The sequence below is a fragment of the Natator depressus genome, chromosome 22 (assembly GCF_965152275.1).
Source record: "Natator depressus isolate rNatDep1 chromosome 22, rNatDep2.hap1, whole genome shotgun sequence".
Lineage (NCBI taxonomy): Eukaryota > Metazoa > Chordata > Testudines > Cheloniidae > Natator > Natator depressus.
The window spans coordinates 689,411-711,661 of record NC_134255.1 but is presented as its reverse complement, the minus strand read 5'-3'; the positions used below and the strand labels follow the sequence as shown (position 1 = coordinate 711,661).

General features: G+C 50.4%; 1 protein-coding gene across 1 annotated transcript in view; it reads left to right on the top strand.

The window, feature by feature from the left end:
* The first annotated feature begins 17,872 nt into the window (after nucleotides 1-17,872).
* LOC141976043 (uncharacterized) overlaps nucleotides 17,873-22,251 on the top strand; it is a 50,945-nt gene continuing 46,566 nt past the window's right edge. The window contains exon 1 of the mRNA XM_074936826.1: nucleotides 17,873-17,956. The gene's annotated coding sequence lies outside the window, so the exon portion shown is untranslated. The remainder of the gene's footprint in view (nucleotides 17,957-22,251) is intronic.

The window sequence follows — 22,251 nt, the reverse complement described above, 5'->3', positions numbered from 1 at the left end:
GCTGCTTTTTGGTTTCTGCTTTAATTTACCTTTGAAAAGTCCCCCTTGGTGCCATGCTGTGCTCGTGCTAATCCACTCCTGCCAGCTACAGACTCTGCCCAGGAGCTGGTTAGTTGTCAGTGTCCCACTCAGCTGTTCTGGTTTGCAGTGAACACACTGGGAACAGGTTTCAGAGTAGCAGCCGTGTTAGTCTGTATTCGCAAAAAGAAAAGGAGGACTCGTGGCACCTTAGAGACTAACACATTTATTTGAGCATAAGCTTTCATGAACTACAGCTCACTTCATCGGATGCTGTAGCTCATGAAAGCTTATGCTCAAATAAATGTGTTAGTCTCTAAGGTGCCACAAGTCCTCCTGTTCTTTTTACATTGGGAACAGTTTGTCCCAGTCCTTTTCAGCAGCTCTGAGCTGAATGAAAATGTTTCTCTCTAGAACAGTCTGTGCTATTTTTTGTGGCTTGTATGTTCAAATAGCTCTAAATCCAGCACTCCACAATGATGCGGACTGATCAGGAGCTACAGCTGAGAGACCTCCCAGAAGGAGACATGCACGTTCTCTCCCACAGGGAATGTGAGGTAAACACTAGGACTGTTAGACCAGCTCTTTCCATGGAGGAGCCAGACTCTCAGCCTGTCCCAACCCCGCAGAGCTGGCGTACATCTGACAGAGTGTAGGCAGAAAGGGCACAGAAAGGTGTCCAGTGTGCTGCAGCAGCTACAGGTCATATCGTATTGCTGGCAGCTCTTTGGCTAAACCACTGCCACTGGATTATCATCTTTATCCAGCAGGTGTGTTTCCAGTGAGGTCCCTCAGGGATCTGCTACTGGCCCTGCACTAGTTAACGTTTTTATCAGTGACGTGGAAGAAAACATAAAATCATCACTGACAAAGTGTGCAGTTGACACACAAAGTGCGGAGTGATAAATAATGAAGGGGAGAGGTCAGGGATACAGAGCCATCTGGATTGCTTGGTAAACTGCATGCAAGCAAACGATATGTGTTTTAATAAGTGTAAATGTATATATCTAGGAACAAAGAATGTAGGCCAGACTTGCAGGCTGGGGGACTCTCTCCTGGAAAGCAGTGGCTCTGACAAAGATTACCAGCAATCCGGATGGCTCGGTATCAGTGACCTGTCCTCTTCATTGTTTAACACTTCCCAATTTTTATGTCATCTGCAAACTTTATCAAGGATGATTTTATGTTTTCTTCCAAGTAATTGGTAAAAATGTTAAATTGAGTAGGGCCAAGAACCAAGCCCTGTGGGACCCCCCTGGAAACGCACCAGCTCGATGATGATTCCCCATTTACAGTTACATTTTCAGACCTATTAGTGAGCCAGATTTTAATCAATTTAATGTGTGCCACATTAATATTATATTGGTCTAGTTTTTTATTCAAAATGTCATGCGGGTACCAAGTCAAATGCCTTACAGAAGTAGAAGTGTATTATTTTAACACTATTACCTTTATCAGCCAAATTTGTAATCCTATCAAAAAAGATATCAAGTTAGTTTGACAGGATGTATTTTCCATAAACCCATGTAGATTGGCATGAGTTACATTACCCTCTTGTAGTTCTTTATTAATTGAGTCCCATATCAGCCACTCCATTATCTTGTCAGGGACTGATATCAGACTGACAGTCCTATAATTATCTAGTATCAGGGGGTAGCCATGTTAGTCTGTATCCACAAAAACAACAAGGAGTCCGGTGGCAACTTAAAGACTAACAGATTTATTTGGGCATAAGGTTTCATGGGTAAAAAACCCACTTCTTCAGATGCATGGAGTGAAAATTACAGATACAGGCATAGATATACTGGCACATGAAGAGAAGGGAGTTACCTCACAAGTGGAGAACCAGTGTTGACAGGGCCAATACAATCAGGGTGGATGTAGTTCACTCCCAATAATTGATGCGGAGGTGTCAATTCCAGGAGAGGTAAAGTTGCTTTTGTAGTGAGCCAGCCACTCCCAGTCCCTATTCAAGCCCAAATTAATGGTATTAAATTTGCAAATGAATTTTAGTTCTGCAGTTTCTCTTTAAAGTCTGTTTCTTTGAAGTCTTTTTGTTCCAGTATGGCTACTTTTAAATCTGTTATAGAATGTCCAGGAAGATTGAAATGTTCTCCTACTGGCTTTTGTATGTTACCATTCCCAATGTCTGATTTGTGTCCATTTATTCTTTTACATAGAGACTGTCCGGTTTGGCCAATATACATGGCACAGGGGCATTGCTGGCACATGATGGCATATATCACATTAGTAGATGTGCAGGTGAATGAGCCCCTGATGGTGTGGCTGATGTCGTTGGGTCCTCTGATGGTGTCGCTAGAGTAGATATGGGGACAGAGTAGGCAATGAGGTTTGTTACAGGGATTGGTTCCTGGATTAGTGTTTTTGTGGTGTGGTGTGTAGTTGCTGGTGAGTATTTGCTTCAGGTTGGGGGACTGTCTGTAAGCAAGGACTGGCCTCCCTCCCAAGGTCTGTGAGAGTGAGGAATTGTTTTCCAGGATAGGTTGTAGATCATTGATGATGTGCTGGAGAGGTTTTAGCTGGGGGCTGTATGCGATGGCCAGTGGTGTTCTGTTATTTTTCTCATTGGGCCTGTCCTGTAGTAGGTGACTTCTGGGTACCCGTCTCCCTCTGTCAGTCTGTTTCCTCACTTCCCCAGGTGGGTATTGTAGTTTTAAGAATGCTTGATAAAGATCGTGTAGGTGCTTGTCTCTGTCTGAGGGACTGGAGCAAATTCAGTTATATCTTAGGGCTTGGCTGTAGACAATGGATCATGTGATGATGATCACACCATCAGGGACTCATTCACCTGCACATCCACTAATGTGATAAATTTTCTAGGTCATCCATTTGCCCTTTTTAAATAGCGGTACAACATCAGCATTATTCCAATCTTCTGGAACTTCCCCCAGTGTTCCAAGACGTACTGAAAATCAACATTAATGGTCCAGCCAACTCCTCAGCCAGCTCTTTTAAAACTCTTAGATGCAAAGTTATCTAGACCTGCAGATTTTAAAATGTCTAACTTTTGTAGCTGCTATTTAATATGTCCCTGAGATACAAGTGGAATGGAAAGTTTATAATATGACTACATCATCTGATTTCCCCAACTATAGAACAGAAATGTTTATTGAACACTTCTTCCTTTGCGCCATTATTATTGATAATTCTACCAGTTCCATCTAGTAATGGACCGGTACCATTGTTAGGATTATTTTAAATACTAATATACATAATAAACTCATTATTATCCTTGTCTCTGCTGGCCATAGATTTCTCCTTGTGTCCCTTTGCTTCCCTTATCAATTTTGTATACTTTGTTGTTTCTGATTTTGTTAATTACTATCAACTTTCTCAAAAAGAAAAGGAGTACTTGTGGCACCTTAGAGACTAACCAATTTATTTGAGCATAAGCTTTCGTGAGCTACAGCTCACTCCATCGGATACATACTGTGGAAAGTACAGAAGATCTTTTTATACACACAAACCATGAAAAAATGGGTGTTTATCACTGCAAAAGGTTTTCTCTCCCCCCACCCCACTCTCCTCAGCCGTGCAGAACACAATGCCATCCACAGCCTCAGAAACAACTCTCACATCATAATCAAAAAGGCTGACAAAGGAGGTGCTGTTGTCATCATGAATAGGTCGGAATATGAACAAGAGGCTGCTCGGCAGCTCTCCGACACCACTTTCTACAAGCCATTACCCTCTGATCCCACTGAGAGTTACCAAAAGAAACTACACCATCTGCTCAAGAAACTTCCTGAAAAAGCACAAGATCAAATCCGCACAGACACACCCCTGGAACCTCGACCTGGGATATTCTATCTACTACCCAAGATCCATAAACCTGGAAATCCTGGGCGTCCCATCATCTCAGGCATTGGCACCCTGACAGCAGGATTTTCTGGCTGTGTAGACTCCCTCCTCAGGCCCTACGGTACCAGCACTCCCAGCTACCTTCGAGACACCACTGACTTCCTGAGGAAACTACAATCCATCGGTGATCTTCCTGATAACACCATCCTGGCCACTATGGATGTAAAAGCCCTCTACACCAACATTCCACACAAAGATGGACTACAAACCGTCAAGAACACTATCCCCGATAATGTCACGGCTAACCTGGTGGCTGAACTTTGTGACTTTGTCCTTACCCATAACTATTTTACATTTGGGGACAATGTATACCTTCAGATCAGCGGCACTGCTATGGGTACCCGCATGGCCCCACAGTATGCCAACATTTTTATGGCTGACTTAGAACAACGCTTCCTCAGCTCTCGTCCCCTAACGCCCCTACTCTACTTGCGCTATATTGATGACATCTTCATCATCTGGACCCATGGAAAAGAAGCCCTTGAGGAATTCCACCATGATTTCAACAATTTCCATCCCACCATCAACCTCAGCCTGGTCCAGTCCACACAAGAGATCCACTTCCAGGACACTACGGTGCTAATAAGCGATGGTCACATAAACACCACCCTATACCGGAAACCTACTGACCGCTATTCCTACCTACATGCCTCCAGCTTTCACCCTGACCACACCACACGATCCATTGTCTACAGCCAAGCTCTATGATACAACCGCATTTGCTCCAACCCCTCAGACAGAGACAAACACCTACAAGATCTCTATCAAGCATTCTTACAACTACAATACCCACCTGCGGAAGTGAAGAAACAGATTGATAGAGCCAGCCTAGGGGAGGGGAGCCTGCACACCCTGGAAAGCAGTGACTCTGAAAAGGATACCGGAGTCATGCGGAAACCAACTGACCACATGCTCCTAGTGCAACCTGACCAAAATGACCAATGAGGAGACAAGATACTTTCAAAAGCTGTGGGGAGGGAAAAACAAAGAGTCTGTCTGTGTGATGCTTTTGCCAGGGACAGAACAGGAATGGAGTGTTAGAACTTAGTAAGTAATCTAGCTAGATATGTGTTAGATTATGAGTTCTTTAAATGGCTGAGAAATTAAGCTGTGCTGAATAGAATGGATATTCCTGTCTCTGCGTCTTTTTGTAACTTAAGGTTTTGCCTAGAGGGATTCTCTATGTTTTGAATCTAATTACCCTGTAAGGTATTTACCATCCTGATTTTACAGAGGTGATTCTTTTTATTGTTACTTCTTTTTTACTGTTACTTCTATTAAAATTCTTCTTTTCAAGAACTGAATGTTCTTTTTTCATTGTTCTTAAGATCCAAGGGTTTGGGTCTATGGTCACCTATTTTTTTTAATCAAACCTTCCCCAGGAAGTGGGGTGCAAGGGTTGAGAGGATTTTGGGGGGAAAGACGTTTCCAAACAACGCTTTCCTAATAAAATAAACCCAGATAAACGTTTGGTGGTGGCAGTGGAAGTCCAAGGGCAAAGGGTAAAATAGTTTGTACCTTGGGGAAGTTTTAACCTAAGCTGGTAAAAGTAAGTTTAGGAGGTTTTCATGCAGGTCCCCACATCTGTACCCTAGAGTTCAGAGTGGGGAAGGAACCTTGACAGGCTGTTAGGAATACAACCCTGTCCTGATAATGCCTATCACCCCCAGAGAAAGGGAAGAGCCTAGAAGATGTGAAAGGGAACTTAGTTTGATGGCATCCTGTCCGGCAAGAACTCATTTATCAATAGCTGGGATGTGAAATCCTCATTTCTTTGTTGTTCTATCACTGAAGTTCCTATTTCCCTATTGTTTGTCTGTATAATCTCCGTCTGGTTCTGTGATTGTTTCTGTCTGCTGTATAATTAATTTTGTTGGGTCTAAACCAATTAAGGTGGTGGGATATAATTGGTTAGATATTCATGTTAGAATTGGTTTGTTACATTTCAGTAAAATGATTGGTTAAGGTATAGCTAAGCAGAACTCAAGTTTTATTGTATAGTCTGCAGTGAATCAGGAAGTAAAGGGGATGGGAATGGGGGTGGGGAAATTGGAATTATGTTTTGCTAAGGGGGGAAATGGGAACAGGGACACAGGCAAGCTCTGTGGTGTCAGAGCTGGAAAAGGGGGACACTAAAGAAGGAAATTGGAATAATTGCTTGCTGGAAGTTTACCCCAATAAACTTTGAATTGTTTGCATCTTCGGACTTTGGGTATTGTTGCTCTCTGTTCATGTGAGAAGGACCAGGGAAGTAAGCAGGTGAAGGAATAAGCCCCCGAACACAGGCCATGTCTGGGGTCTGGGCTCGGTTCTGGGTGGGTACAGGCCATGTGAGGTGTCTGGACTGGGAACTGGAACTGGGTGGGTACAGGCCATGTCAGATATCTGGGCTCGGTTCTGGGTGGGTACAGGCCATGTTAGGGGTCTGGGCTCCGTGCTGGTTTGGGACAGCTCAGGTGAGCTGTTCCTTCACCCAGGGGCATACGCTCTTAGCTCCAGCACCCCTTGGGGAATGCCTAGAACCATGGGACTAAAATTCACTTTCAGTGAATATCCTGCAAAATCAGCTTTCCATTCTATGTTCCCAGCAGCATTCCCGCCTGCTAACCCCCCTGCTAGGCTGTGTGCACAGCTTCCCTGGGAGCGATGCAGGGATCGGCTGCACTGACCTGCAGCATAGGGCAAACAAGGGTGCAGACAGCGAAGCGTTTCGTTAACAAACTGGTGTTGCCGTCCCTGCCATGTTTCATCTTCCAGCCGGGGTTCACCCCACAGCTCTCGGTCCTGGCCTGCAGCCTCCTGCTACCCCAGACGCAGGGGCTGGGCCCAAGGCACTGTCAGCAACCCCTGCGCTGGGCTGGTGCCTGTCCTGCTGCAGCCCCATGGCTGGCCCTGGCTCCGACACTCAAATGAGGTTGCGCCAGGCAGGTGCTGCCCCAGCTCCTGGTAATTTGTTAAGTCTCCAGGGCAGGGGCACAGTGCAGCACAGGGGGGAACAGCATAATGGGGCACAGCCCCGCTGCCAGGACAGAGGCACCCCCTTTGTGGGAGGCAGTGACTGCAGGGACACCTTGGTCCCCCTGCAATGCTGAGCAGTGTCCCTCAGACACCCCCAACGGGGGAGCCCCCCAGCACTGCACAGGGCAGCTCACCAAACACCCTCACTCTCTAGCCCACCCAGCTTTGGCCAGAAGAGCCCCAGTAGGTAGCTGGGCACTGCCTGGCAAGTGCCTGGCTCCAGCTGCAGGAAAAGGGGCTTGCACCCACAGTCCAGCATGCAGATCCCAGAGAGAGCCGGTGGGAAGCGCAGCCCAGCCCAGATTGGGGGCCTCCACCCCCAGCACTCTGGGGAGCTGGGCACTTCCTCTGTGCCCTAGAGCACAGCAATGAGGCCAGGCTGAGACGCCCTGCGTCACCAGCTCACACGGCAGCCCCAGCTCCCGGAGTCAGGAGAGCCTGGGAGAACCCTGGCTTCCATTTCAAACTTTAATACGTTTTAGCCCTGGGGGCTGGGACATGAAGCTGGTGCCAGGCGAGTTCACAGCCCCAGAGGGACGAGCTGTGCGTTAGTATTTCCAAGCTGGCATTTTCCAGCCATTCTCATGGTTTTCAGAGCCTGATGTGATTTTCACCCCCCAGCGCTGCACACACCTGCTCCAGACCCCGGCAGGGCAGGCACCAGCCCAGGGCGGGGCAGTGATGAGCAGTGTTTCCCTGGCATCATAGCCCCCAGAGGGGAGCAGAGAGCACAGCCCCGGGCCCTTGTTCAAAGCCAGGCCCAGCACGCTGCACGTGGCAGGGCTGGTGCTCCCCCTCGGCCCTGCTGTCTCCTCGCCCCCACCAGCCAGGCGCCATCTCGGCTCCACTCCCGCTGCTGGAGCTAATTAGCAAGCACTCAGCGCGCAGCACGAGAGAGTTCACGGGGGAGGGGGGCTGTAATCTGGCTGCTGAGCCCAGTGCCCCCAGCAGCCTCTCACGAACGGGCCCTTCAGACGGGACACGGACCTGCTCGGCCAGGACAGAGAGGCCTGGCCTCAGGCACACCGGTGCCCCACGTTGAGCCACCACAGACCCCATGGCACAGCACCAGCAGGGCCGTCAGCACCTGACCGGCAGCCCATAAACACCTCCGCTGCTGGAAGGAGCCCCGCCGTTTGGCAGCTAATCCCCCAGATCTGCTGACTTTCTCTCCTATCAGTCTCGGTTCCTGCCCAGCCCTGTCACTGGACTAGCTGAGTCCCACACAGCCAGCCCTACAGAGGGCCACATAGGGCCAGATCCCACGCAGTGTAAGGCAACACAACAAACACCAAGGGAGTCTGATTCACACCAACTGAGGATCTGACCCTTTGTCAATACCTGCAAACAATGCCTGCAAACCAAGGACCAGAGACTGAGGCTGCAATGCTGGAGAGATTGGAGGCAGAGTTGAATACAGTGATAGCAACGGAGGATTTCACACAGCACCTATGCAGGGGTTGAACCTCACAGCAGGACAGGAAATGGAGAAGCAGTTCCTTGACATCTTAAACGGTTGCCCCTTGGAACAGCTCTCCGGGGCAGGCAGGAGGCCAGGGAACTCAGCCCTAAGAACTGCGCAGAGGAGTTGGTTCAAGAGGTGATGCAACCAAAGCTGTGCCGGCGGGGGCGTTCCTTGACTGCACTTGTCGAGTCCCAGCCTGCTGTTCCCGAAGGGGACCTCGGGTGGGTTTTGGGGTGGGAGCGGGGTGGGGGGGCCCACGGGTCCCTCTTTCTCTCGCCACTTCAGCCCACCCACCTGTCCCCCGGCTCATGGAGAGCACTAGGTACCTGGTTCCTGTGTGAGCGAAACAGTTTCAATCCCTCTGGGGTGTGTCCACCCCCCACCGCTGCTTCCAGCCTATGGGGTAGGCAGCACACAATGGATGGCACGCAGCGTGGTGCCCGCCAGCAGACTCCGCATTACCTCGAGGGGCATCGTTCTAAAAGCTGCACTGAGAAACCACTGCCACGGCGTCGCCCGCTCCCAGGGATCCGAGGTTTCCCTCTGTTCCCGGCATGCCTGGGAGGTGGACGTGACTGGGGCCACCGACTTTTTTGCTCCCTCCAAACCCCTGTGCGCCATTGCGGCTGCACACTTGCATTCAGCTCCTCATCCGGGGTCGGTCGCCCAGCACGATCCCCATTGTTCCTCATGCACTGAAGCAGCGTGGAGTCAGGGAGGACGGTCCTGGGGACCAGGACAAACGGCCAGCCACGTGGGCAGCATCTCAGAGGGCTGGCTCAGGTACACGCAGGGAGGAAGGCGCGAGGGTGCCTCGGCAGCGGACCACCACTGATGGAAGAGATCCCCTCCACCAACCTCACCCCCCCCCAAACTGGTGGCCCTTTACGAGACAGCGTGGCGTAGAGGCCGTGGCCGCCTTCCAGGCAACCTGCTAGAGAAGAAGTCAGTGACCCAGACAGGGAGGGCAGCAGGGGTTACTGGGGCTCCAGCGAGAGGGCGGTAAGAGGGTCGCACTGACGATGGCAGCCACTCCACCTCCCGTGGCCCGCGCCAGGTGTGTGCATGGAGTAGGCCCATCAGGTGTGGTGGGGACCGCAGCGCGCCCCTGCTTGCTCTCGCGACCGTGTTTGGCCCTGCTGAGCCTCACAGATCTCTGGGTTTTCAGACCCCTGGGTGGGCTGACAGAGCTGCTCGACCTCGCTTGGCATAGATTTCCGCCAGACTGGCCCCGACAGGAAGGGCCGGGCACACGCCCAGGCCCCCAAGGGAAGCCCCAATTGGTCCCTGGATCTGGGTGCGCAAAAAGGAGGAGGGTCCCAATCTGCCTAACATCAGACTCCCCCGCAGTTGGGGTGCCAGCTTGCGAAGGGCCCTTTCCGTCACGAACATGAGCGCCACATTGATTGGAAGGTGAGAGAGGAGCGGGTCCTCCTTCTTGCGGGGGGCGCCGACAGTCAGATCTTGCATCCCGGCCACTGGGCCTGCGCCATGGGTGCGGATGGCGGGGATGCCCGGGTCCCCAGAGGCTCAGAGCTGGGAAAGGAGGCTGACTCGGAGGGCTGGGTGCCTCCCTTCAAACATGCGCCTTGCCCCCTGCAAAGAGGTCGGGCACAACACTTGGGTTGGTCCCCTAGGCTCATCTCTGGTTCTCAAACGTCCTGAAAACCCTGTTCTCACAAATCTCCACGCACGTTTCTGAAAGGACAAAGTCAAAAAGCCACCGGCCCCATCAGCAAGACAAACCTGGAATTGTGTCTGACCTCCTGATTCTCTCGGTTGGCTGAGGTGGCTTAGGGCGACCCCTTCTGGACATCCGTGAAATAACCAGCCATCAGGTCAACCCCATTCCCTTGAATGGGGTTGACCTGGAGGCCAAGTGAGGACTTCGAAAAATTTCCAGCCCCTTCCCGCGGGTTGACCTGGTGTTCGGGTGAACATTTTCCCAGAATAGACCAGACTTGGCCCTACGGTCAGGGTCTGAACCAGGCTGGGGAGCTGCTGGAACCGCTGTGGGAAAAAAGGATCAGGCCCACCAAGCCTGGGACCCGGCCGCCAGGCAAGTCTCCCAGGGCTCATCAACCCCAGGCTGCAGCGGGGCTGCTCCCCACCGTGGACAGAATCGGGCCCCTGGAAGTCCAAAATATTTTTCTTTTCCTTTCTCCCATGGAGGGGGCTCTGATGGCCGAAGGGAGCTCCGCGTTGACCTGGGGGCAGGGTGGGAGCCGGAGTTGACCTGGTGGCCAGGTGACAGCTAGGGTTGACCAGGTGGCTGAACTGTCCCGAGGTTAATGAGGTGGCCACTGGGAGCCGGGATTGACCTGGTGTCCAGGTGGGGACTTAGACCGTTTCCCCGGGGCAGACCAGACTCAGCCCGACGGTCAGGGTCCGAACCAGCTGAGGGAGCTGCTGGAACCGTTGTGGGGGAAAAAAGGATCAGGCCCACCAAGCCTGGGACCCGGCAGCCAGGCAAGCAGCTCGGGGCTCACTGTCCCCAGCGGCAGCAAGGGACTGCTTCTCCCCCTCCCCGCGCACAGGATTGGGCCCCTGGAAGTCTGAAAAAGAAATTTCCCCGACGCCTCCAAGGAGGGCTCCGCAGGGAGGATTTGCAGAGGAGGTACTGATGGCCAAAGGCAGCTCCGATCCCCACCTCCCAAGCCAGGCCCAGCCCCGGAGCCTGAAAGGGAAAAAAGGATTGGGCCCATGAGAGACGGGGGCCCTGCCACACGGCAATGTGACCGGGGCTCAACATTTCCAGCTGCAGCGATGGGGGGTGGCTCCCGCAGGACACAATCAGGCCCCTGGAAGCATGATTTTCCCCAGCACCCCCACCCCACCCCACCCAACCACAGCATGGGAATCCCAGGTGCTGTAGGCAGCTTTTCCCGATCTGAGCCAGCTCTCTCGTTTTCTTTCTTTCTGTCCGCTGCGGTTTCAGCATTTTCTTTGTTCCTTCCCACACATCTGGCCCCTCGGTCCACCCCAGTGGAGGCCAACGCCCCACCAAGAGGATGTGAATTCGCCTGGGGAGGAAGGACAGGGGCCCCAGAAAGCTCCTCATCGCTCCTCAGCCCCTGGTTCCGCTAAGTCAGAGGTCACAGCTGGAGGTCATGGCTCCGGGCAGTGGGTGTATGGCTCCCTCCCCAAGGCTTCCTCCACCGGGGACCCACAGCCCCCAAAGTTGCAGAAGACTCCCCTGGCCCTGGGTGGACTCGCCTGGAGTCGCTTGCCCCCTCTTGCACCCAGCCGCTGGCCTGCAGAACCACCACAAATCCTCCAGCAGCCACCCAAGCGAGGCCTGGATAGCGGGTGTGCAGCCTCCTCTAAGGGGGACCCACAGCACCTAAAACGGCACACCCGGCCTTGGGGCGGACTCGCGTGGTGTCACTCAGCCCCCCTGCGCCTTGCCACTGGGAGCAGGCACCACCCCCGAATCAGCCGTGGCCAACCAAGCCAGGCCAGGGCTGCCTGGGTTCTCCCCTCCTGTGGACATCCGTGATAGTACCACAAAACTTCCAGCCATCAGGTCAACCTGTTTGCTAGACTGGGGTCGACCTGGTGGCCAAGTGGGGATTTAGAAAAATTTCCAGCCCTTTCCCCTGGGGTCTTGAACCGATGCCTGGCCTGACCTAGACTGACTATCAGGGCTTGGCCACTCACGCCTAGCCAAGCCTGAGGGGCACCCAGGGCTGGGGAGTCGGGCTCCGGCTCCCCACCCCTCCCTGGCTTCCTCTGCAGGGGCCCCAGACCAAGCTGCCAGAGGGAGCTCTTCGACCCCACAAGAACTGTGGGATGGTGCTTCCGCTCTCTGCCAGACCTGGGTACTCCCTTCTCAGCTTTCTAAGAGACAACTAGTAAGCCTCCCCCCAGGGGATGACTACTAGGCCTCCCCCCAGACCCCCTGGGAGACGACTATTAAGCCTCCGCCCGGACCTGCTCTGTCTCGACTATTAAGCTTTTATGGTCTGTATTCATACTGAAAATCAAGATCAAGTGAGCTTTTGCCCTTCTGCTCCACAGGAGGTTTCTGTCCTCCCTGAGCTCACCTTAGGACACCTGCATTATGGTTTGACAGGTGTACCACCCCAGTCAAACTCCCCACCTGACACTGTCCCTGGAGCGGGTCGCAACCGGCACATGCCGGGCACTTGGAGCCAGAAGCAAGAGCCCCTTGGGGCTCACTGCCCTGGGTAAGTGAAAAAACAATAAGAGTAGTAGTATTTCACCAGAGGCCTCCCACTTATTCTACACCTCTCATGTCTCTTCACAGTGTCAGACTAGGGTCAAGCTCAACAGGGTCTTCTTTCCCCACTGATTCTGCCAAGCTCATTCCCTTGGCTGTGGTTGGGCTAGATAGTAGGTAGGGACAGTCGGAATCTTGTTCATCCATTCATGCGTGTCACTAATAAGATGATGAGGCATTTGGCTACTTATGTATAGGTGTGACTACCTGCCCTTTCCTGGTTACTATACACAGCCAGTCTGTATGCAAATCCAATTAAAACAATTTTTTTAAATAGGATATCAATCCAAATTTATAAGTGTAACCCTTCTGCCCATCAGAGTTGGCAGCAACAGGGGCCGGGTTCAGTATCTAGGGGTTCCGTTCCAATAACACAATGCAAAACCGGCTCGAGCCCTCACCCAATGACAAATACATATATCACTCCCCCGGGCACCTCTAGGAGGCAATACTTCCCCTCTTGCAAGCACAGAGTCTGCGTGTAGCAAAAGCCTTTTAATAACAGAGAGAAACAATGTGGCATTATGTTGGGGAAACACCACCAACAGGGTTCATAACACAACCCATGAGCAAAAACCCACGCCAAGCAAACTGGGCTGTGTCCTTTCCCTTTGGTTCTGGAGTCCAGCAACCCAAAAGTCACCCAAAGTCCCAAAAGTCCAACAACCCAAAAGTCTCTGACCCTGGTCAGTGCAGCCCCAGAGTTCTAAAGTTTATTTGCAGAGTTTTACCTCCCAGCCTGGGTGGAAAGGGGGGGTGGGTAAGGGGCACCCCACGTGGTCCAAAGCCGACTGACCTGCCTCTCCGTGGGGCTCCACTCTACTCTGCTCTGCTCCACCAACCGTCCCGCAAACCGCTCCACGCTCCACTCCGCCAGCCACTCTGCTCTGCCAGCCATCCCGTGAGCCGCTCCAGCCATCCCGCAGACTGCTCCGCTTCACCAGTTGTCCTGTAGCTGCCTCAGCTGTCCGACGAACTGCTCCTCAATATATCTTCAGCCCCCACCCCCCCTTAACACAGTACTCAGTGATTTCAGCTTGTAGTAGGGGAGCCTCAGTGCTGGTGCATCATTAGCCCAAAGTGAATTCAGCTCAGCAGCCTGTAACTAGACTCATAATGGAATCGAAACTAGCTCTGATATTCCACAGTGGAGAGAGAAGACCATACAATTGGCATGTAAGGCCCTCACTGAGGGCCCCATCCCACCAGATATTAATACCAATACCTGCACCTCTCTCTCTCTCAATTCACTGGGTTTTGGAACCCATGACCCTGCCTAGCAAGTGCTGCTTAGTTGATGGCAAGTTCCTCCATCATAACAAAAGGCCAAGTACAGTTCCACTGTCCTTAATTCACACAATCAGGATAATAACAGTTTATTCTTCCTGCCCCAATAAGAGAAACTGGGGCTCCTACAGCAGCCAAAGTGACCATCTGGGCAGGGTTGGTGTGCCTATGCAAATGAGATCAGCCCCTGAAGTTATTTTCCACAACCCACCACAACTCACCACCAGATGTCAGGGTAGAGCTCATCCTGACTCTGCTTGCATCAGTATTTATTAATGAGTTAAAACCACTATATTAAGGAAGGTTTCAGAGTAGCAGCCGTGTTAGTCTGTATTCGCAAAAAGAAAAGGAGTACTTGTGGCACCTTAGAGACTAACCAATTTATTTGAGCATAAGCTTTCGTGAGCTACAGCTCACTTCATCGGATGCATAATTCGATAGCTGTAGCTCACGAAAGCTTATGCTCAAATAAATTGGTTAGTCTCTAAGGTGCCACAAGTCCTCCTTTTCTTTTTATATTAAGGAACTGGTGAGTAAGTAGCAAATGGATATAGCAGTACAGACAACCAATAATCCATTAAAATATGGAGAAATGACTAAAGTTTAAATAATAGTAGGATACACCGAATGGAGCTCCGGGATCACTACTTGTCACTGAACATAGCCATCATATCTGCAGTGGCACATAAAACAAGTCTGCAAACCATCAGAGGAGTGAAGTTTTGGAATAGCCTTCCAAGGGAAGCAGTGGGGGCAAATGACCTATCTGGCTTTAAGATTAAACTCGATAAGTTTATGGAGGAGGTGGTATGATGGGATAACATAATTTTGGCAATTAATTGATCTTTACATATTCATGGTAAATATGCCCAATGGCCTGTGATGGGATGTTAGATGGGGTGGGATCTGAGTTACTACAGAGAATTATTTCCTGGGTATCTGGCTGTTGAATCTTGCCCATATGCTCAGGGTTCAATTGATCACCATATTTGGGGTGGGGAAGGAATTTTCCTCCAGGGCAGACTGGCAGAGGCCCTGGAGGTTTTTTGCCTCCTTCTGTAGCATGGGGCATGGGTCACTTGCTGGAGGATTCTCTGCTCCTTGAAGTCTTTAAACCACGATTTGAGGACTTCAATAGCTCAGACATAGGTGAGAGGTTTATCACAGGAGTGGGTGGGTGAGATTCTGTGGCCTGCATTGTGCAGGCGGTCAAAATAGATGATCATAATGGTCCCTTCTGACCTTAATATCTATGAATCTATAAAAGTCATTTCCTTTGCTCCACTGGCCACGAGCCCCAATTACAAGGCCAAAGAAGTGGACATTTCTGCCTCCCGATATCTTCTTAATGTCGTCCTCCAACTCGGAGTAATAGGCAACCTTCTCCCTGTGGGCTCTTTCCAAACTCCTGGCATTATCTTCCTAATGAACTGTTACATCAACCACCACTGCGGTATCCCCTTCTACGAAAACAATATCTGGCTTTTGCAAATTTCCTTCTCTATTTCTCAAATGAGGTTTTACTATTGATTTCTACCCCAATTTGCAAATGTTATCAATTACCGCAGAGACTACCCTATTGTGTCTTCTTACCCGAGCATCCTTAGTTTTAAAATATTGCCCAGATATATGTGGTACTGTTTTCCTAACCTATCTGCACATGGCATTTAGTCCCTCTCTACCTTTTGCCAATATCTCCCTTGTTGGATAAAGATTAGCCCTTAACTGTAATCCAGCAATCAGCGAAGAAGATTTAATCATACAAGATCTTTTCAAAATTGAATTATTAATTGTATCATTTCTAAAATACTTGATACCTATCCCCTGACATCTTGTTACACCATCTAATACATTCCGCCTCTCTTCGCTTCTTAAGATTTGCTGTACCTGCACTAAGAATCAATATTTTATCAAATTAAATTTTACGGGTATACACAAAGGATAAATCTATCCAATCGTCCCTAGACAGTATGCCTTCTCCATTTACGAATGAGCATATTAAGTATTTGTACACTAAACTTAGTTAGTGCAAGCCCTCCATCTCTTCCCCTTGCATAAAATAACCCATCAGTGGTACTCTGTGGGAGGTGTAAAATCTGTTTAACTACTTTCTTAACTAAAACATCAAGTTCGTATAAAGTATAAGAAGGAGGCTCAATTATAAAACAACCTTGGTAAAATATGTTTGTAAAATCATCAATTTTTGAGTAGGTTTAAGAGGAGCCTTCATCAAACTCTCACTCCATTCAATCAATTTATCCTTAAGAGACATTCCTCCGAACCCTATCCAAGGGTCTATCCTCACCCCCAAGTATTTTTAAAATTCTCCTAGATGTACATAGTCAATAATTTCAGTACCCAATTTCCAATTATCCTTGGGGTTGATCACATAGTTCTTACATTTTGCTAATATGTGAAACCCTTTAGTCTTTTTCACATTAAACCATAGATTAGTATTTCTAAAAAGCAGTCTAAAATCCTTAGATTTTTAGCCATCCCGATAAGATCCACTTAAAATTGCCACATCATCGGCAAATGCCAATGACGTGACACTATTCCCTTGAATATAAAACCTCGAGCCCTCAGATTCCAATTTAGGTAACAAGGGATCCATGGCTATATTAAATAAAATTGGAAATAAAGAGTCAGCTTGTTCAACCCCACTCCTTATTAAAATGGACTCAGTACTTTTATCACCCACTCAAACCCCAGCAGTGTAATTATCATATAGGTCCCTTAGAATTTCTATAAAGTGTTCATCAATCCCAAATCTGTTCAGGCCGGACATGATATGCCCATGCCCCACCGAATCAAAAGCCTTAGCCAAACCAACAAATACTATAGCTAATTCATCTCCATTCCACTTTGCTCCCCTTATTAAATTATCTAAAATTGAAATATTTTCTTTGCATCCTGGAGCGCCCTTTTTGCTTGTTGCAAATTTTAACTGTAATCGTCAATCTTTTAGCTAAAATACTCGTATGCATCCTTCTCCACACAGGTCCTATTGTTCACGGTTTCCATGAGGATAGTTTCATAAATTCTTTCTCCTTTTGCACTTTTGGGATTAAAATAGTTCTATTGTCTTTAAAAAATATCCGGGAGTTGCCAATTTAGAAACCATGTATTAAAAATCTTAGTGCGAATTAAAGTGTCTAAGTTAAAAATATCCCATAAATCATTCGCTGTAACCTTACCGGGCCTGGGACACTATCTTTAGGAAAGGTTTCAGAGGAGCAGCCGTGTTAGTCTGTGTCCGCAAAAAGAACAGGCGGACTTGTGGCACCTTGGAGACTAACCCATTTATTTCAGCATGAGCTTTCGTGAGCTAGGGGCATCCGGTGAAGGGAGCTGTAGCTCAGGAAAGCTTATGCTCAAATGAATGGGTTAGTCTGCAAGGTGCCACAAGTCCGCCTGTTCTTTAAGAAACACTCTCAGGGCCTCCCTCACTTCATCCACCAAAATCGGACTCAACAATAAATCATTAACCGAGTCTGTGCAGATGGGACCCGCCCTTCATCGTCGGCTGCCGCCACCCGCAGCAGCGCCGGGGCGCGATTCTCCCTCGGGCCGGGGACTGATCAGCACAACCCCCCCCGGGCCCCACGGCGCTGGGGCCGCCTGCGCGTGCCAGCAGGGTTCCAAGCTGCGCCGCGGAGCCCAACGGCTCCAGCCCAACGGCCGCCGCGCGCGCCCGAGACAGCCTCGCGGAAAGGCGCCGGGGACTGACCCAGCGGCTCCGGCCCCGCCCAGGTGCGCGCTCCGCCCGGAAGCAGATCCCCGGGGGCCGCGAGGCGCGGCCTCTGTCCTGCCCGCCCGGCGCATGCGGCCCCTCCTCCCATAGAAGGCCGAGCTTGAGAGAGAGAACTACGCTTCCCAGTGTGCATCGGGAGGGGGCGCGTAGGCAGACGGCGCACTTCAGCTTCTCGCAGTACGGGGCGCGCGCGTTGCCTGAGCAACTGACTCGTCACTTCCGCTCTGAGAGGAGCCAGGAATTACAACTCCCAGCCTGCCCCGGGGCTCTTCCACCCTCTCGAGCCCAGGTAAGGCAGGGTCTCGGGATCAGCCTGGACACCCCCCCTCCGCCGCGATAACCTCGCGTCTCCTCCTGCCCCCACCGCCCCCGGCTCTGCGCCCCTCGCCCTCCCGCGGCCGGCGCCTGGCCCTCAGGCTGCTAACGCGAACTCCCGTGTCCCGAGATCTCCGGGCCGGGCCCTGCTGCTCCCAGGGGTCTTGGGCCGGGCCCCTAGGAGCGCCCCCCGCGTCCCACCTGCGCCCCGCCCAGCCTCTGGCAGTCGGAGGGGTGGGGGGTCTCCTGCCGAAGGGGCGAGCCCAGGGGCTGGTGGCGGGCAGCGGTTCACTTGCAGACCCCAAGTTTCCGGTCTGGAAATCGCCGCGTGTCACAGCGCGCTCTGGCTGAACGCGGCTGGTGTCTTTCTCCTTTTTATCATATAATTATAAAATACGCCCACGGGAATGCGAACACTGCACTTACGTTTCAGTGTACGGTGTACAGAGCAGTATGTACAAGTCGTTGTCTGTATGGACATTTAGTTTGTACTGACTTCCCTAGTGCTTTTTATGTAGCCCGGGGTTCTCAAACTGGGGGTTGGGACCGCTCAGGGCATCACAAGGCTCTTACAAGGGGAGGGGGGTCGCGAGCTGTCAGCCTCCACCCCAAACCCTGCTTTGCCGCCAGCATTTATAATGGTGTTAAAGATATAAAAAGTGCTTTTAATTTATAAGAAGGGGTCATACTCAGAGGCTTTCCATGTGAAAGGGGTCACCAGTACAAAAATTTGAGAACCACTGACGTAGCCTGTTGTAAAACTAGACAATTATCTAGATGAGTTGACATACCCTTGGAAGACCTCTGCGTACTCCCAGGTGTACATATACCCCTGGTTGAGAACCACTGATGTAGGGGAACCCAGGCCCACTGCCCGTACCGGCTTCCAACCCAATACCCTGGGAGGCTGGTTCGGTTTTGCTTACCTTGCATCAGCCCCAAGTCAGCTTCTCTGGGTCACCACGTCCGACCATGGCCCCATGGGCAGGAGTCAGAGAAAGGAAGTCTCCTTTCAGGTGTAAAAGCAGCAATGGCTCCATGAATGGTCAGTACTGATGGAGCAGTTATCGACACTTTCTCTATTCTCCTTTTCAGAGTTTGCCCCATTTTCTCTTTAATTCTCCAATGTTAATTTAACAATCTCAGATTTGGGATATTTTCCCACCCGTTTGACCTGCAGCAAATTTTCTTTCTTTCTTTGGGAAATTGTCGTGAATCATTCCCCAAATGAGAAGGGGCTTAATGGGTGCAGCTTGTAGAGCCCTGAGACACAGCTGCCTCTGGGGTGGGATGGGGTGGCCATTCTCTGCCAGCAACAAGACAAGGAAGGGGATGGGAGGAAAAAGTCCGCAGTGGAGACTGTCCAGCCCAAGGTTACACAGTCCAGGTTACTGCTACTCCCAACTGCCCAACACAGCTCCCCCCAGGTGCCAGTCACCTGCCTGCCCCTGCTGCTGCCTCCTACCTACTGCCAGGGAGTTTTCCTGCTCCATATTACCCTCACGTACTCTCTTAAAGCACCTCCCCAAGGGGCTCCCTGCTGCCATGTAAATGGTGTGGGTGTGTGGGGCAAATTATTCCTGTCTGTTTATTGAACTTCCATATACAATCCAGTCAAACTGTCCAACTACTTTCACTTACTTAATATAAATTCTCTTCAGATCCACGTGTGTTTTTCTCATTATCAAATGTTTCTTTTTAGACCTATTTCTTCCCCAATTCTGAAAGATTGATATAAAATATCCTGTGTGCAGTGCTGTAGTAGCCATGGTGATCCAGGATATTAGAGGCTGCTCCCTTGGTTTATAAACAAATGTTTGGTGGTATTCTTCATCCCATTCCTTATGAATCCTAACATGTTAACTTTTTTGCTGGCAGCTATGCATTAAGTGGACCTTTTCATTGATCTGTCTACAGCAACATGCAGATCCCTTTCCTGAGTTGTGTAGCCTAGAATATGTTGTGCTGACATTGCTAGGTGTAATGCATGTTCAGTAGGGGTTTCTCCTCTCTTCCTCATTTGTATTTCCTCTCCCTACTAATGTTGGGGTGTGCTCCTGTAGGTTAGTGTATTAATGATCTTACCTTGGTGTCATATATGTCAATACGTTGCCATGGCACTCCTGTGGTCAGACGTCTGTGGATGTTCTATCCGAAAGCCGGTGTTAGCTCATGTTCCTCTGGTCGGCTGGTGACTTTACGGATGAAATTCCCCCTTAGACACTCTATTTCCAGTTCCCCAAACCTTAGGGCTGACCCTTAGGCCATTTATCTGTGCCAGAGTTCATAGATCTCAAGCCTTATGCTAACTGCTGATGCCAGTGTCCTACAGGAGACAGGCCTGTGGGTTCCTTGCATTACTGCTGCATAAAATAAATGCTAAAGCTAGCTATATGGGCTACAGGTGATAGTTAATTTACCACGCAATAATGTTTATAAGTAGCTCTAGTTTCTCTCTCCAGTGTGCATTGCTTTGCATTTAGAAAGAGAAGATGGATAAGGTAGTATCTTTTATTGGATCCACTTCAATTGGTAAGAGAGATACATTTCTGAGTTACACACAGATCTCTTCTTCCGGAGAATATCCTAAAATCTTGCCCTCCTTTCTCTCTAGTTATCTATTTCTAATTTAATATTCCCTGAGATTTTTTCCATGTCTCATTAATAATAAATTAACATAAAATTTCCTCAGATTTTGACCTTTTCTCAAATTTTTGAATATATTTAGAAAAGGTTTCCATTTTCTCTCAATTTGTCAAATAACAGTATGAAATTCACTCTCACTTTACCTCTTTACCTACTATTGACTATCGATATAAAATTCTTCACATTTTTTCCACTTTCTGCTCTACTTTGTGAAAATTGATCCAAAATTCTCCAGATTTCCACCCTTTTCTCTTTAATGACTTAACATAGACATCAGCTGTCAGATATTGTCGTTTTCCATGTAATTATTAAATGTCTGCTAAAAAGCCTCTCATGTTTGGAGAGGTTCTGAGGTTTAGTTGCAGCGAGTTCTCCTATTTTGGAGGGAATTTGTTGCCTTAGTCCAGGGGTGGGCAAACTTTTTGTCCTGAGGGCCACATCTGGGTGGGGAATTTGCATGCAGGGCAGGGGGTTGGGGTGCGGGAGGGAGTGCAGGGGGTGGGAGGGGGTGCGGAGTGCAGGAATGGGCTCAGAGCAAGGGGTTGGGACAGTGGAGGGGCTTGGGGCATATGAGGGGCCTCAGGGAACAGGGTTGGGGTGCACAAGGGGGCTCAGGGCAGGGGTGTGGGCTTAGGGCACGGGGTTGGGATGCAGGAGGGGTTCAGGCTCCGGCCCGGTGCCGCTTACCTGGAGTGGATCCGGCTGGCAGCGGCGTGCATCGGGGCCAGAGCAGGCCCCCTGCACCACTCCGGGAAGCGGCCGACACCACATCTCTGGGGGAGGGGTGGCAGAGGGCTCCACATGCGTTGCCCTTGCTGTGCCTCCAGGCACCTCCCCCAAAGCTCCCATTGGCTGCGGTTCCCTGTTCCCGGCCAATGGGAGCTGTGGGGGGTGGTGCCTGGAGCCCCCTGCCTCTCCCCTCCCCCACCCACCAGGGGTCGCAGGGACGTGGTGCTGGCTGCTTTGGGAGCAGTGTGGGGCCCACGGTGCCACAGGGGTGGCAATCCTGTGGGCCGGATGCAAAGCCCTGAGGGACCGGATCTGGCCCACATGCTGTAATTTGCCCACCCCTGTCTTAGTCATTCTCCATCCTGGCGGTTGCAGGGAGTTAAATGGTTAACTTTCTCCTCTCATTTGAGACTCATTTCTTTCCCCCTTTATCTTCTTTACAGTGTTTGCTGATGAAAGTGACTTGTCCCATATTTAATATACACCAAAGCCAGAGGCCTCCCCCCTGTTTGGGGGAATGGGGTTTCCCAGCTGCTCACAGAACAGTTGGCTGGACCCTTTTCTTTTCCTCAGTGGGCACAGGATGATGGCTCAGTCTGTGCCTGGCTCCTTGTTGTCCAGGCTGTACCCAGAGTGGCTGAGAATCTCCATGCTACTGTATTAGCCTCTCACTTTCCCCTCATCATGTTCACCAGCAGTATCCCAAACCCCCCTGACAAATGGTCTCCATGAGGGGTTGCTTCGCCCAGCGCTGAGACGTAGTCGTCTCGGGAGTAGGTACCTACTGGCCATTATCTGCCAGTCACTGAGCATGGAAATTTCTTAAAAAATTTGGCTCCTCCATGCCATCCATTTTCCTGTTAAAGAATCCTCGCCCAGGGCTCCCCCCACCCC